Source organism: Ambystoma mexicanum, chromosome 8 (genome assembly GCF_040938575.1).
Source record: "Ambystoma mexicanum isolate Mex_15411 chromosome 8, UKY_AmexF1_1, whole genome shotgun sequence".
NCBI lineage: Eukaryota > Metazoa > Chordata > Amphibia > Caudata > Ambystomatidae > Ambystoma > Ambystoma mexicanum.
This window is the reverse complement of record NC_090929.1, coordinates 1361109218-1361127176: the sequence shown is the minus strand read 5'-3', so window position 1 is coordinate 1361127176 and position 17959 is coordinate 1361109218. Positions and strand designations below refer to the sequence as shown.

Sequence of the window (17959 nt, the reverse complement as noted above, 5' to 3'; positions counted from 1 at the left end):
GTTCTTTTGTGCCTCTTCAGAGTGTGCTGTGACTGGATCTGGAGCCCTCCCCACACTCCCGCCACATGCTGGGTAGGCATGTGTTCTCCTGTACACAGCTTGAGAGGCTCTATCGTGCTTCCTGCATTAATATGGTGGCAAAGGCAGTCCAAGGTGTAAATCACAAAGTAATAGTAGCAGTTAGTAGAGAAGACTATCCTGTGAAGATTGGTAACAAAGGGGAGGTGGGATGAGTGCTGGGGGGGTAGAAGTAAACATGCAAGCGGGGTAGTATGCTTTGTAATACACCGCTGTCTGTGGATTATGTTGCCCGTTGGTGCCTATAGTTACAAGCCCAAAAAGTATGATTCATACACCACGTGACCCAAATCAGCTGAATGCCAAGTGTGCCTGGCCCACAGCGAGTTATGGTGGACCGTGTGGGACCATGTGGGACATTTTAGCCACCACTGGGAAAGGTGTAGCTTTGTAAAACTGAACACAGTACGTTCTGCTGAATTGTTCTATTTCAAAGTGTCTTGACTCAGTCAGGAGCAGAGGATCACAACGTTTAACAAATTGCAGATTACCTTCACTGCTAGCAGTGTTGAAATACCCATCTTACCCAGTGGTCGAAGTGAGCGGGAGCGGTTAGGGGGCGGTGCTCCTCTACTTTTTTAAATTAAGTTTTACTATTCCTATACTTTTATTTTAAAAAGAAACCTTTCCGGAATGGTTTCATTTTAAAATAAAAGAATAGGAAGAAGTTGAAACTTGCACTTCAGTGCACTGCACTGACCGTTACCTTAAGCAGCAAGTACATTTGTTTGAGGGTTTCTATTGTGTGGGGGAGGGGTGTGGTGATGGGTTTTCTGGGGAGTGGGTGCAGGCCAGCAGGGAACATAGTTCCACACTTCTTACCACCCTCGTGCATTACGTGTAGATGAAAGCAGAATTTGAAAACTATTGGCATAATGCATGCCTTCAGATCATGCCATCCTGTGAACCATTCTACCAATCGCATCACGGCACTTAGATCTATTGTCATGGGTTATGCATGTAACTTCCATGCTTTGAACTGTTTTTATAAAACTGTTGATTGAGAAAAACGTGTGCATGTAAAGAACATAATACAGTGAAGAAAAGCAAATGTACTGACATTTTCTTTTGTTTTTCCACAGACGATTTCGTGGTTTCTTCTGCTGGTGAGTACCTTGTTCATTGTATCTAATCACCTAATTTTAATATCCAGTGGCAATCACTTTTGGGGAAGCGTTGACCCAACAACATGAAGGACAGTGACCTTTTGCTAAGGAGCATAACTCGTTTAGTGACATGAACTCATAGTGCTGTATAATTCGACCTGATGCTACCCACATCTTGGCACATTCTTTCAAGAATACAAACTGTTTTGTGAATTTCGTTAAGAGGTATCATTGTTTTTCTGTCTATTCTGCACTCTCCAGATATTATTTATTTATTATTATATATACATTGTTTAAGACATGTTAACAGCATGCTGAATACCCACATTTGCTTGTAGACATTTGAAAGCAGATCTGGTCTTATCGCAGTGGAACACGTTTCAGAGGCATCTAGGAGTTCTCTGCCCGATAATTGTTCCAGTTGTAATTGTTATCCACATTGATTGGCTTTGCAAAAATGCTGAAAAAGGAACTATTTTGCATCTTGACGTCAGCAAAACAGGGAGGCTTTTGCCAGGGCCTCATTTAGTTCGCGCTTAACAGATAATAAGCTGCTCCTCGCCAAGGACTATGCATTAAAAAAGGACATTTGAAAGCATAACTGTCCTATTTGGTAACCTAGTCAAAGCCTGTGCTGTGTCCTGACAAAAAATGTAATATAATGTATCTGCAGGAATATATTATACATATAGTATACATTCCTCCAGAATGCTTGTTTGCTGAAGTCAGCAGGAATTTGAGGTTTTGTAGTCAGGCTCTAATTTTGCACACCTAAATATTATAATAAATGAATGTGAAAGTGATTTATTTAGATCTTTGCAACGTACCAGCACCCTTTCCGGACCGCCAGACTAATGCTAGCAGGGGCCTGCAGGCATGGTTTTCACGGAAGCACCGTCACCGTTATCAACGGTGCTGGTGCTTCCGTGTCCCCATTCCGGGCCGCCGAGAGGACTTGTAATGTCCCGGTGGTGCCAAGATCTCATGCAGCGTAACAGTGTTACGAGGTCGGCGGCAACCCACCGTTAGCACTGGCGGGTTAACGTCGACCTTGTAATGAGGCCTCTGACCTTACCTCAAGCTGCTTATCACTAATAAGTATGGCAGGGATAGAGTATTTGCATCACATTTGTATTGTAATCAATTTCCAAAATGCCTCCAGTGAGATGCGCTGGGCGACACAGGAGCATGTATTCCAACGATAGAGCAGCAGGAGAGGGGAAAAAATGCTGACCAATGTCCTAAAATCCGATTTCAGCATGATATGATATGATATGGCATTTATAACGCGCCTATACACAAATGTTTCAAGGCGCGACGAGGCAAGGGAGGGGGAACAGGGAAGACAGAGACAACGATCTTACTAGGCCAGGTGACATTGAGATCACCCAAGTGCGGGCAAAGTGGAAAAAGTGCGGGGGAATTGAGGCTCACAGCTTTTTCAGCAGTGGCGCAGAGTCCCACCTGAAACATTGCTGTGCAATAGATTAACAAAATGGACGGCATATTGTAGATGATGCACCGTTTTTTGTTTGTTTTAACTCGCCCTGCCTAGACAGGGAGCAAAAGCAGCAACGTGAGATAAGCTGAAATTGATTGGAGGATGTAAAAATCAAATATTTTATGCTGTGCTATCTTATTTTCTCATGTTATATTATATTATGCTGTATCCAATCACGCGATGCTGTAGTAGGTGGGGATTTGCAACACACTGGGTACCATCCAGGGTGGCCTCATAGCAGGTGTGGAGGCTAAGACCCTAGTGAGTGATGGAAGGGGCCAGGGTATGGAAAAGGATGGTGGTGAATGGTAAGAACACTGGCAACAGCCTTAGGCATAATATGAAGGTAGATGTGTGACAGGCGTGTTTTTCAGTGAATTGGGATATTTCTGAATTTCATCAGCTGTCAAAGCCACCTGGAGGAGTTGCGTGGATTGCTCCATGCATTACACGGCTTTGACCTTCAGTGCTCCACTATTTGATGCTGGACAGTCAGTGAGAGGGCATTGGTCGGTCTCATGGCTGTGGAAAGGTTGAATTTTCTTACCAACTCGTGTAGGTCTCTTTACCTTATATCAAAACAACATGGCGGACCTAGCTGACCATTTTAAATCTGGTCTTAACAGGAATCCACTTTATGGGCCTCATTACGACTAGTGCGGAATGGGTTTAACGGTGCCGGTAATGTTGCTGGCGCCGTTAAACCCACTCCACACAATTACGAGGTCCCCTCGCGGGACCGTCTCTGGACGTCTGGTTTTTCACAACGTCCATAGCTGGTCCCGCGAGGGGACCAGGGAGCTAACAACGGGCCCGTAATTGACGAACCCGTTGTTAGGTCCCTCCCCATTCCCATTGAGCCCTAATGCGGCTCAAATGCGAATGGGGAAGGACCTGGGCCGGGTTCCCTGAAAGAGGAAATACCGGACCTTCCAAAGTCGGAATGGCCCGGTATTTCCCCATTCAGGGAACCCAGACTCGGACACGATTTTGGAGGCAGCCATGGTGCTAATAGCACCATGGCTACCTCAAAGTCATAATGAGGCCCTATGTCTTTTTAGAGTAAACATGTCATTGGCTCTAGATTTAAGGTTTTACATCCATCGCTATGGTTTGTTTGGATGGATTATACTGTACTGACAAGGGCATGTTTTATACCAGAGAGGTGTGCATTGTCGCTGCCAAGTCCATCAAGCTGTGGTAAGGTGAGATGCAATGCTTTTATCCAGCACACGTTGGTAATTGTAGACTTTGAAGACTTGCACATCATGTGTTTGGTTGACTTTGTTGTCAAAGTTTATTTCAAATTTTCCAATGGTTTGGATTGGATTGGACTGTGACCATTTGAAAGGAATGCACTTGCCAATGGCTAGAATTTCAATTTCTCAGTTTAAGGCAAACTGTTTTTTTATACTATCATTGAAGGATTTCTAAACAATGCTAGGTACTGTTGGGTGAAAGATGGTGTGTTGTGTTTGCCTCCCTCTCCATGCAACACTCAGATCATTACTTGACAGCTATGAACATATAGCTGGAATTCCAGTTCAAAACACCCAATTACCCCAGAAAGAGGTTTCATATGCATGTTGAAGTAGTGGGATAGTGCAGCCCCCAGAGGAATATCGCATGTCAAATTGCTTATATTGAAGGCCTTTTTACTGGCTGGATCCTGCCTTGTTGAAAGAATCCATGCATGCTACGACATGGCCAGCTATTTCCATCTAGTTTTGCACATTTTAAACAAGCGTACTGTATTTAATGGTTTTGAAGGCAGTGGCCTGATTTTGTACTGATCAGTACAAAAGCAGTAGAACATGAGGGTAGCCAATGTCCATGTGCTGCCATCCGATCACTAGTGGACCATTGCCAAAAAGGTGACTGACTTCAAATCATTGTACCTGGTTTCCCATTGATCTTTCAAGGTTTCCAAGGAAGGGGACTCACCCCCTACCAAAAAGGATGTGTTAAATATTCCAGTCATGCAAACAGCCAGCACTTCTGTGAGGCATTCAAACATTGTTACGTTGCAATTATTAGGAGGAGTGAAGGGGGGGGGTGGCGCTGAAAGGTTTTTGAATGGCTTTGGGGAGGTTCAACGGCTCAAAGAGAAGGAATGATTTCACAGGATCAGGAAGATCGTAAATAGTTCTGAGGTATGGTTGTCTTCTTCAATCAGTTTGAAGTACCAGGATTCTGTACTTTCAGTTTTGCCTTTTGGAACCCTCTCTTTCCATGTGCCATAGGCTAGGCAATCTTTAGGAATACCCGTTACTTTCCATCTCCATTCATGGAGCTGGCACACGTTTCCTAGCTTAGCTAAATCTTCAATGTATGGTTGATGGTGGGACCACATTTCCCTTTTAGGTGAGAGAAAGGGAATATTGTTAAAGATTACTTCTCTCCAGGATAGCTCTTCAAGACGATTGGCAACTGGAACATCCTTGTTTTGCAGACATTAATTTAAAGAGGTGCCATTTAAGAAGGCATCTGCAGAAATGCTTGCATCATTCAACATGATATTGGGCCTCATCACGAGTTGGGCAGTATCACGGCTATTAGCGTTACTGCCAACCCCCCCCGACGCTATTAGTGCCGGTTCACGGGTTTGGCGGAATGGTAATTCCCCATTGGGCCCATTTGGGAATTCCCAATTCCCCATTAGACCCAATGGGGAATTTTCGGCACTACTACCATGGGCGGTTATTGCGCCAATAATCGGCAAAATTGGGGCGGATATACCCCCAGCTCAGAGCTGGGGGGTAAATCCTGCCAAACCCGTGATTTGGCGGACCCTTAAATGTGACAGTAATAGCGTTACCGTCGCATTTAAGGGTTACCGCCAAATTCGTGATGAGGGAGAATTGTGTTTACAATCATTGCATTGAGGTTATGTTTCAGAAAAGGAATGTGAAATCTGATGTGATTGTATTGTTATTGGAAAAATGGACCATTCCCAGGATACTTAAAGTATACATTTCTCAGTTAGGATCTTGCCTACTAAATGCCGTATTTGCTGGGAAGAACAGAACACACGAGGTAAACCAACATAATTAATTATTGAGGACAGAGACCCATGAGTGGGATCAAAAACCTGCCGAATTGTTTAATTGGTTAGGCTCATTTTAAAACTGGTTGTGCCTAGCATTCATACAAATACAGCTTGACGTGTATTCCTTTAGTGAGGAGTTGTACCATTGTGTGTTGTGTTTCACGAACTCTTTGTCCTAATGTATGTTATGTTTGTAGTGGCGGTGTCACATTGCGGTCTTGTGTATCTTATGAGGGATGGTCACGGTATTGATGGATTCTAATACCATTTTTTCTATGTGTATATGCATTATTGGGATTTTTTTCCTTTAGTTATATATGTTCAATTTTTGTTTATATATTTCATACATACAACATTTTGTTTTGCTCTAAATGCATTGTGATCTACTAATTTTGTGTTTTGTGGTTTAAAATGCCATTCATGAAGTTTCTTACAATCAATTCAATTTTTTAAAAAAATGTAATAATTCATGGATCGTTCTTCTTTTTGAATACTATGTAATGTTTCTTAAAATCCACAGGGACCCTCATTCTTTTGTTCTACCTATTTGGTGGAAAGTGCATGTCTTTGCTGATTGAGGCCAGTTGTCATTGTCTGCCAGCCATATGTTAAAATCACCAATTAGTAGCATTTGTTTTTCAAAGGGGTGATATATTTTAACTATATAGATCATCTTGTATTTTTGTTTTGATATGGCAACATGTGCAGCAGAAAATAACAATCTCCCCTATAAGAGGATATTTCCATTGACCTATATATAGTATGTCAGTGAAGAAAATAGATTTTTACCCTGGAGCATAACATACACAAATATTGAATCAGATAATAACCCATATTTTACAAGGTAATCATACCATACATTGATCATGTACCATACTGCTATCAATTTTATCTTAATTTATTGACAGCTCCATTTGGAAAATCATTGGGGACACCCATACACCTACATTTCTTTTGAGTACATTTTTCCCCGTATGATTAAACTTCTCTAGCAAAATTATATATTTCAGTCTAAACCACCACCCTTTTTTGTTTTGAGTGACGATAGGAGACAGATGAGATGTGAGGAGAGACAAACATTCTGTGGTGGTATTTGGATTTTTACTCATCCATTGACTGCCCATGGCCATGCTGGTCCCTATGGCCATTCCCTCCCTCTACCTGCTCCTCTCCACCCAAAACACACACCTATGAGATTTCTTTGTGCCATCTATGTGCTTTAAGGGGAAAGCAATATAATTTCTAAGCAATATTCTGAAAAGTAATGGCTTATTCTCATGAGTTATCCAATTCCTGGTGTAACAAAAATGTCTTAAACAAGTGTGCCTTTAGCCACTACATTTATGTTTATGTATTGTTTATGTTTATATATGCTTGTAATGCGCCGAAAGCCTGCGGGCATCAGGGCGCAGAAGCACAGAAAGGACAAAGCATCCTAAAGACACTAGTAATGATAGTGAGGGTGCTGACTGACTTTTATCTGATGGAGCATCTCACTGGAACAAATGAGTTTCCAACAGTTTCCTGAAATTCTGATAGTTTTCCTCTTGCCGGAGAGTGGCGGGCAGCTTATTCCAATGTTGCGCTGCCCACACTGGAAAGGATCTTCCCCGGCCTGTAGTGCGTTTGGCGCGCGGTACGTTAAGCAGGCCCAGATCAGCTGATCTTAAATCTCTATCTGTAAAATGGTTGCCTTTTAATTTGAATATTAGTTGCGTATCATCGGCGTAATTCGTAAAGAATACGCTGACGCTTTCTAATTAATCGCAAAGACTTCTCTTGTAGAGATTTAACAGAAGGGCGGATAGGCTTGCTCCCTGCGGGACGCCAAAAATGATGGAAGCAGCCTCTGAAAATGTATCCCCCGAGTGTACTCTGGTTCGCCAATCCTTCAGAAATGTAGACAGCCATGCCAAGGCGACTGGAGAGCAACCTGCTATTTTGTCCAGCGCATTTTGCAGTAGATGGTAATCCACCAGACCAAACTCTGCACTAAGGTCAAGTAACATTAAAATCCTAGTTTTACCTCTATCGACCATTCCCAGCATGTGATTCTGTAGGTCTACCATGGCGGTTTCAATACTGTGAGCAGCCCAGAAACCTGATTGCTGCTAATGGAGGGTTCCCTGGGATTCAACATGCTTCTGAAGTTGGTTGGTCACTATCTTATCTAGAATCTTTAGAATGAAGTTGGAGCTTGTGTTAGGTTGTAGGTTACCTGGGACTTTTGGGTTCAGACCGGCCTTTTTGACCAGTTGTGTAATAGTCGCCTCTTTAATTTCCCTAGGCACTGTACCTTCTTTAAAAGAGGCATGAATTATCCTAGTTAGAACTGGAGAGAATAGTTATTTATTATCTAGAATGATTTTTGTCGGCAAGATGTTCTCTGCACACAACGTATTTATAAGCAATATGTGCGGCCTTGTATCTTTTCCTGGCACTAAATTCCTTGCATATGCCTATACTTCTTCTAAGAAGAATCCAGAAACAATTTAGAGGGAACAGAACTAAATCTGATATTCAGGAATATTGGGAATTCTGGAGCCAGAATCACTGTCTAAACCACAAGTATATACCATTCACAGCAGCCTTCAAGTAAATCAAGAGTTTCAGTTTCTGTAAATCCCCATTTGTCATGTAGGCTAGAAGCTAGAAAGCTAAAAGGATACTTCCACTAGTGGCTTAAGGGCACTGACCAGGCTTATCATCCTTTCCTTGTGCTAATGAAATGATGAAAACAACTCTCACTTAACTCTTAAGACTCTCTTGTGCAGTAGGACCCCAGCAGGCCCATAGAGCTGGGGGTGCCCCAACAGCACTTTAAGATGAGTAGCAGCACCCCCGAGATGGATGGGGATGCAGGTTAATACTCTTGCATCAAATTAATAATGACAACTTGATAGTTTGGCAAAGGCAGTCCATTTTATGACAAGAACAAAAAACAGGGAGTGTATGAATATCAGCAATCGCTCGATCATCCATCTCGCTTCAACTCCACTTAATTTCATTAAAAAACACATCATTTATACTAAAAACTTGTCATCACTGATGTGTAACGCTTAAAATCTGGCATGCAATTCTATTGGTTCTAGGAAGGTAACTTTAATATAGGTGCTATATCTGTATATGGTAACGAAGTGAGGGGATTGGATTAACAGTGTCAGGTGGGGCATCTAAGCCCTTACTTCAAAATGACTACTGCAGACATCACTAAAAGTATGAAGTCTCATTGGTTCTACTCACTATAGGACCCTAGATTACTTGGTCCACTATGATTGGGTTGGCATCAACCCCACTCATACTTTTCCACTAGATTAGCAGCGTGCAGAATGGCGGGCCAGGTGCAGGGAGTTTGTGTGCACCCTAGCCTCCTTCAAATTATTGCAACAATCAATCATATCTTCAGTGGTCATGTGTCAATTATTTCTTTGTATTTTGGCCTCGAGACTGCTCCTTGGTCTGGAAAAGTTAAGGCATCTGGGCATGGCACAAGTCCATGCATAGGTGTGAAAGTTTCATCCCTTCTGCTTGCTCGGACACGTGATTTCGCCACTGTGAAATCGTCTTATTCTTCATTCAATTTGTGTATTTGATTTAATTCTGCCAGCCATCTGCCATCTGTGGCTTATCTTGACCTTTCAGAATAGGATACTCGGTTCTTCTCTTCATTAATTGTATCTACTGTGGGTCTATTTCAGCCGATACAACCTTGGCTTCTTGGAATGACTTGCCTTCGTCTGAGTTTCTCTCTTTCTTTAATTCTCGATTTGCTTGCTGGGTGGCTCTACTCTTGAGACCTTTAATAACATTTGGTTGATTCTGCTCTTGTGCATAGTGGAAGTATACTTGTATAAAGTGTTCCTTTTGAGGTAGATATGTATAGGTGGCGCTTGCTGCAATCTATCTTACTACTAAGCATAAGCAAGCCTCACAATTTTCTTAGCTTCTTGCGCTTAAGGTGCATATGTACACGTGTAAACTGGCTGAATATCCTCATCACGCTCATGGCATAAGTTTCTAACATTTGACATCATTTATTTCACTTTAGATTCATGATGTCACTTATCCAATTGAGTTTTGTTTCTTTTCCTCATTCACAGGTCGTCATATCTTCTATATGTGAGTCAGTCCGGGTTCTTGTGAAGTCACCATTTGTCTTATTTTAGTACCTTTTTGGCTTCTTCAGGTATTGCATTTTGACAATCGTCATTCTGTCTCATTTGTCGATATGGTTTTCTCAATGGGTACCTCACTGTCCAGGGTTTCTTGGGTGTCGGTACTTCAATAGGTGATGTCAGTTTGATAAATACTGGACAGAGCCCCACTGCGGCTCTCTGCTGGTTTATTTGCTCATCCTACATCACGTATTTCGGTGTGAATGTTCCTGGTACTTCAAAATGGGCTGTTGTAGTGCGAATCGTGCTTGGGGCCTCCTCTACACTCCCCTCTTCGGACAAATCATCAACCACTTTCACTTCTTCCTTTGTATCCACCTTTTCTTTATCTTCTGGGTCAATTCTTTCTTCATCTCCTGGGTCCATTGTTATTTCATCCTCTGAGTCCATACATTGAGTTCTGAAGAAGTGTCTCTTTGGAGTCCATATTTGTATGACTCCCTTCAAGCTTCCTGCTGTCCTCACATGCTCATCTTTATTCCAGTTCAAAGGTTGACATTGTCCACTTGGGCTGTAATAGATCCCTTTTCCCACATAGTTTCTGTGTTTCCTTGGATACCGAAACTTTGTTCCTTCTGGTGCATGAATGCTAGCTTTCACAAAGTCTCTTATTTCTTCATCAGCCAGGTCCATGGGCTTCCATCCCTATGGCCTTTTCGCAGTTTTCGGGTACTGGGAAATTATTATCTTCGTAACACAGAATCCGAGCAATATCATCACTAGCAGGGCTCCTAGGAATTTGAATGCATCTGCCATCCATTGTCGAACCCATGAAAATAGTGATCCAAACCAGCTATCATCATGGACTTCATCACCTTCATCGATCATTTGATTCTGTAGTTTTGTCAGCACACCTATGGCCTCTGTTAAAGTTCCATTTTCTTCGTTGTGAGATGGTATAAATGTGCAACATGATTCTCTGATTTTTGTACAAACTCCTCCATCCATAGCTGTGATCATGTCAAGGACATATCTGTTCTGTAGAGTCATTAGTCGAATTGCCCTTAGTTCTTCTCTGATTGCATTGAATCCTTTTATGGTCGTGTTGATGGTCTGCAGTAACTCACATCTGGTTATCTGCAACAATTTAGTATTTGCCTCAACCTGAACTCTTGGCATAAAAATTGTCGTGAACAATGATGAGGTTAGTTTGAACAGCCTGTGTTCATATGGGACTGCATGGAAAGTTTCTTCTGATTTGGCAGAAAAGTAATTCTCTCTCTTAATTCGGCTCATCAGTTCCACAGATCTCTTCTTCCTCATGTGAGAATCTGCTTTAGGAAACTGTCAAGATTCAGATCACTTTTTGGAATCACCAACGCTGGAACATGTACATTCACTATTGTGCATATGCCTCCCCAATTCTTCCGTGGCCTGATATATGCTTTGGATCCACATGCCCAATAATGATCCATGATCACTGCAGTACCGTGTATCATTCCTGGAGCATCAAAGACTCAGCCACAATTCTGATTCTCTCCGATTTTTCTTGTGCCATTATTCCTGAAGCAGAATTTTGGACTCTCCAATGGCACTATCTGCAAGGGCCCTCCTCTGTCTTCGACCCATGTCAATAGTTTTGCAAGTTTTGGCCACAATGGCTTGCATCCAATTCGTACTATGTCAATGGTGGGCTGGTAATGATCGAAGACCATCCATGCTCTGCAGATCACTACTCCTTTCTCCCATCCGTCTGGTGAAAGCACTGTTTGCCAAATTTGCATTTGTCCTCTGTTCTTCCACTTTCGAGCTTCTTCTGGAGTCTTTCCTTGAACATTCAGCTTTTGATTTGCTTCTCTTCTTATCTCTGCTCCTTTCTCCAGGCTTCTCATATCTGATCATAATGTGTTTTGTTTTTCCATTGTTTCTTGTCTTGATGTCTTGGACCTAATCGTCTTCATTTGGGTCCGTTGCTTCAGTTGCCCATTTGAGCGAAGCATCACTTCCCATGAACTGGCCTCTGGTCTTGCACATTGCTACGTGTGATAGACAGTGCACTGCCTGGACATCAATTTCCACAGCTATGAAGATCTTCGACTTCCCCATGCTATACGTTAATAGTGCACAAACAAAGCATTTCTCCTCTGAAATGCGTTGTCCAACTTCTTTCATGTGCTGGTACCAGATGTTATTTCCCAAATGTGCTGTGCTGTCTAGGTAGTCGTTTAGTTAATTATTATCATCTTGTATGCTTCTCTTTATTCTCAAGGTTTTCATGTAGTTTGCTATCATCACATCCTTAATAGCATCCATGTAGCTCCTTCTCACTGGAGGATTCTCCGCCATCTGCATCCATGGTTCAGGTATCTTCATCTGTACCATTTGAGTAGGTGAAAGTCTGGCAATTCTTTCCTTGTCCTCTTGTCTTTTCCTTGCTCTGGTTGTGAATAGCCAAATAGATTCTGATATTATCTCTGCACGTGACAGTTTTGCAGGAATTGTGCTTGTTCTCTTTATTGGATTAGGTGTGCTTGTCAATGCTGTCTCTGGTTGTTTATTCTCCAACTCCTTTTGTCTCTTTAAAAGTTCAGCCTTCTCCATTTGTCCTTTTACTTCGCTTATAGTGGAACTTCTCATAGTAGGCTGTCCAAACTTCTCCCCTTCTTTGGCCTGTGGTTCTGCAGTTATTGACACTAGACCTGGTGCATGTGCACTCATTGTTTGCGTGTATGTGTCTTTCATTAACCTTTTCTCATGCTTGCTGTGCCGACTCTGTAACCGGCTTTTCAATTTGTTTTCTACCACAAGTGAGTGTGTGTTATTTCTCATCACATCCATTTCAAACTCACTCATTCTGCTATCAGATTTTCTAGGGACTGGAATGACTATGTAAGGTCTGGGTGCCTTTGTGGGTTTCATGCTTACATCATTAAGTGGGTGCACTGGAAATGAAACGCTATGAGCACCAATAAAAAATGCAGTTAGAATCGTCAGTGAAAGTAAAACAATGATGAATATTATGCATAGGTACGTAATTCCTCTATAAGTCAGTCTGCAGCACTTAGTTCTGGAACAGTGCGAGCGCCTCTCCTCTTGAGGGATAACAATGTTACTGCTTAGGTTGTCCATCTCTATCATTTTAAGAAAAGAAAACTAACAGTTTAATACATTCCAGATAATATCGTTATTTCTGTGTTCTGCTGTTTCTGCTAGTAGGTTTGCAGATACTGGAATGATTGTCCTTCTTTGCCTGGAGAATAGATAGTTTCTTGTTTCTGAAAACAGTTCTCTTTTCTCGATATAAAAATGTCCACATAAGGTAATAAGTTCAGCAGTCTCTTATTGTGCGTATTCAAAATAAAAGCTCCCAATCAATGCCTCTTATCTGTTTCACTCCAGAAGACCTGTTGATTCTCCGCCAGCAAATGTGTATTCTCTGTCAACACTTCCTCGATCTGTCCCTCGGTGGAAAGTTTACAGTCTCCTCTGGAAATTCTGATGATGATTAGAAAGTTCAACCTGATTGATTGATTGATTGTTTATTTGTATAGCGCCTATACACAAAGTGTTTCAAAGTGCTTCAAGGAGGAAGGGAGCATGAGAAAATATAGTTACATTCTTACAGGTCCTTGAAAACTTCTGAATGTGAGTAGGAAACAATCATATCATAAAAGATAGTACAAGTGCATAGAACAATAAGGGAGAGGTGGGGAAGGAAAAAAGGTGTGGGGGAGGGCAAGGAGGGGAAGAGGAGATGAACAAAACAAGTGACTATCATAGAGGGTCAGCGACTGAACCGAGATGGGAGGAGAGGACAGTAGGAAATGCAGGAGCATGCTCATGTATGGAGAGTTTGCTGGGTCTCTGATGAATGTGAGGACCTCAACACTGGCAGGCCTCCTCACAAGTTCTGGAAAGTCCTCAATTATGCGAAAGAAGACGATGCTTGCCAGTCTGCTATCTTCTCGTGTCAGGGACATTTGTCTTGTCCTAGCTGAGTTCTGGAACTGCTTGGTACTTACTGTGAGCAGCTTCTGTGATTTCGATGAGCTTGAAGAGCAACCTGAATTATGATTCCATTCAGGATTATGCTCAAACGTTCTGTGTTTGCTGGATCTCAAAGAAATGTCAAGTCGTCAGTACGTCTCCCAACAAGTTCTGAACAGTCTTCCATTAAACGAAAGAATAACACGCTGACGAGCCTATTCGCTGCTTCTTCTGCTTGGGACATTTTCCTCTCTGTATTCCGGAAGCAGGAGGAACTATTCGGTAATCACAATGGGCAACGTCCTTATTGTCTTTTCTTTTTCAGGGTCTTGAAGAAATTCAGTGATGTTAGTGAGTCTTCCCACTAACAACGGGTATGATCTCAGTACTAACTCGAAGTATGCTAAAATGTCCTTAGTGATGTCACTACTGTGTGACACCATAAGTGAGTCCAAATAAGGTTCTTGTGTGAAAAGAGTCTGGGTACTGTATTTGCTTCCAATTGGCATGTCCTTGATCAAAATTTGGCATATCCTTTTCTTATCAAGGCTTCAGTGTGCCTCAGTCCAAAGTTCAAAGTCAACAGACTATGTTGTGGCTTATACGTGCAATTTTTCTTCTTCACCCTGCAACTAGGATGCACAGAGTGTCGTGTTTTAAGTTCCTATCCCCTTTTTTGTCAGAGGAAATGTCCAAACTTAAGCCAAAATTTGCACAAAAGTTATTTTTCTTTGTTATGCTGGTCATGCGTCCTTCTTCCTCATCATGGATCTCGTCTGCACGTGCCGGGGTTCTTCGCCATTGTCTGTAGTCTCTACATGTTGGGGTGCGGGCAGGGGGCCATCTCTGATGTATGGCTTGATATCACCCAGAAATATCGAAGCTCTTCTTCCTTGTAGCTTGACTGCAGAGGGAGTAACGTTCTCCACTCTGAATGGACCGTTGAACCTTGGCTCATCCCACTTCTTTCTTGTGTGGTTTCTCACCTGGACCGTGTCCCCAGGAAACAGTGGTGGAACACATAAACCCTGAAATTGGTCTGTTGTAGTATCTCCTTATGTGTTCTGTGCTGCCCTGCACCCTTTTTGTCGTCACTGCAGCTGTACTGAAATTACAGTAAGACAAGATGGGCCTCATTACGGGGTTGGAGGTAGTCATGGCGCTATTACCGGTACTGTGTCCGGTCCCGTTCAATGGGGACTTACCGGTCTATACTGACCTTTGCGGGACTGGTAAGTCACCATTGAAAAAGCCATTCCCCATTCCCATTTCAGCCCCCATAGGGGTCAATGGGAAGGAGGAAGGTGCTAGTAATGGTTCCGCAAATTGCGGTACTGTTATTACCTCTGAAGTCCCTTAAAGGCTGCCTTCCTTAACGCCTGGTAAAACCAGGCGTTAAGGAAGGGACCCACTAAGGGACCTCATATTAGGAAGGTAAGGGATTACCGGCACCGGTGCCCTTACCGGTGCTGGTAATCCCTTACCGCCCACCTCGTAATGCATGCAATTCAAGTAATTTTGCATTTCAGACCCTAAAACATCTCCTGTTGGCTGAGCATCACATCTAGCTCTATCTCGGGTTGTCAGTGGCATGTGCATCCTTCTGCTTGTTATGATCTCGTACGGCGTAAGGTGATGGTCAGAACCAGGCTAGTTTCTAAGCGCATACAGTGCCAATGGAAGGCAGTGTAGCCATCCCTTTTTTAGAGTAAGCTTCAACTTGGCTATCCTTTCCTTTAAAAAGCCATTGAGCTTCTCACATATCCCGTTACCATGAGGATGTTAAGCTGAAGAGAACTTGTACTTTATACCAATCAACAAGCTAATCTGTTCAAAGACTGCATTAAAAAAGTGATGCCCATTATCTGATCTCATTACCTCACACACTCCCCATCTGGGAAAAAAACCCCTTACCAGAAATGTGGCCACACAGGTAGAGTCTGGGTGTGTACATGGACCTGCTTCTATCCATCTAGAGAATGGACACACCACAACAATTAGGTACCTGTACCCCTTACATACTTGAATCATATCGACATAATTGACATACAAGTGCTGAAAAGGTCCATTGGGTCTTGGGATGACTCCTCTAATTACTCGTAGTGTCTGCCCAGCCGTGAACTGTTGGCAGATTATACAGTTCACCATAAAAATGCAACATGCTCTGCTAAGTAAAACCAGTCTTCAGCAAGCGTTGCTGCTAGATTCTCTTTAGTCATGTGTGTTGGATAATGCAATTGTTCCAGTGCAATCTTCAATAGGGCTATAGGCATCACCGGTTTACCAGTGCTATCTTGTCGCCACAAGCTCTCAGAGGGGTTTAAAGAACACTCTTGCTGCTTCCAAATATTTTTCACCTCCTGTGGTGCCTCCCCTTGGAGTTCAATTTATTGGGTTTTCTCCATGTTTCTCCATGTTGCTATAACTGTTAAGTTCACTTTGCGCAACAATCATTCTCTCGTGCACATCAGTTATTTCCACATCCTTTATAGCTTCATCTTTGGTCGACACACGCTTGGCTTCTGTGTCTGCTGCTTGATTTCCTCGTGAGATAAAATCTGTCCCTTTGGTGTGGGCGGCATTTTTCACGACTGCTATGCCCACTGGGAGCTGTAGTGGCTTAATCAGTCTGTCCAATAGGGCTGCGTGCTGCACCGGCGTGCCGTCTGATCGGAGGTAGCCCCTCTTTATCTGGCGCGCTAAGCCTGCGTGCACTGTTGATGTCACATAGGCGGAGTCACTGTACACCATCACTTCCTGGTCTGCGTGATTCTTGAGTGCGAGTATCAACGCCAATAATTCTGCAGCCCGTGCTGAGTAATGAGATGGTAATCGTGCACTAATAAGTAGTTGAAACTCTCCATTTTCCGTGTGCTTCATCACAGCAGTGCCTGTATTTCTTTGCCTATCATTTTGATTGATTCTCAAAGAACCGTCACCGAAGACAATTTCTCCTTCTGCCAATGCATTCTGTTTCACTCTGGGAATCTCATTATAGAATTCTTCATAATTTGCGCAGTCATGGATCGGCTCTCCTTCAGTGTCTGGTTCTGCTATAAACATAGCTGGGTTCACTATTTTTCATCGAATTATCTTAATCGATGGATTTGATATGATCACTTCATATGCAGAAGCTCTCTGAGATGTCAATGTGCCTTTTAGTTTCTCTAGAATAGCAAATAGTGTGTGCTTGATGAACAAAGTCATTGAGCATCCCATCAGAATGGTTGTAGCCTTTTCTATGGCGAACGCTGCGGCAGCTAAACTTTGTTTGCATGGGAAGTGATCCCTCATCACTGGGTCCAGATTTCCACTGTAGTATGCCAGGGGCTTGTATCCCAATGTGGTTCTCTGTGTGAGTACTGCTGTCATGACACTGGCCCTCATTACGACCTTGGCGGAGATCCATGGTGCTATTTGCACCATGGTCCATGGCGCTAAGCTGCCAACTCCGCCATGGTGGTTGGCGGACTTACCGCCCCATTCCGACCTTGGCGGGGCGGTAAGTCCCCAATCCCCATTTCCCCTTCCCCATTCCCATTTTTGCCCCATAGGGTATAATGGGAGTGGGGAAGGCGTTAATTACGCCACCGTAAATTACGGTGGCGTAATTAACAACAAGGTCCCTTAGCGCCATGGATTTTACCGCCTGCAAAAAGCAGGCGTAAAAATCACCATGGCGCTACGGGAACTCGTACTCAGGCGGAAAGGGGCGCCATGGTTTACGCCGGCGTAAACCCCTTTCCGCCAGGGTCGTAATGAGGGCCACTGCCATTTGTGTGTGAAAACAGGTAAAATTCCTCTGCATAATTGGGAATTCCTAAAACTGGTGCTGTGCAAATGGCTCTTTTTAGTTTGATAAATCCTTCTTCACTCGTGTCAGTGGATTCTATTTTTTCTTTCGTCCCCTCTGCCTTCTCTAGGGCTTGTAACAAGGGCTTGGTATATGAGCTGTACTCAAAGACCCATGCCCTGACATAATTGCATAATCCTAGAAAACTCTGCATCTGTTTTATCGTGCGTGGCTTGGCTGTGTTCAATATGGCTTCAGCCCTTTCAGGGGTAACCCTTTTCCCCTCATGTGATATCAGCTGGCCTATGTACAGCACTTCTCCTTGACAGT

At 43.0% G+C, this 17959-nt stretch overlaps 1 protein-coding gene across 2 annotated transcripts in view; it reads left to right on the top strand.

The window, feature by feature from the left end:
• Positions 1-17959, top strand: part of PTPRE (protein tyrosine phosphatase receptor type E) — a 2259327-nt gene that overhangs the window by 259523 nt on the left and 1981845 nt on the right. For both annotated transcript variants that reach the window (XM_069611476.1, XM_069611477.1), the window contains one exon: positions 1161-1184. The gene's annotated coding sequence lies outside the window, so the exon portion shown is untranslated. The remainder of the gene's footprint in view (positions 1-1160; positions 1185-17959) is intronic.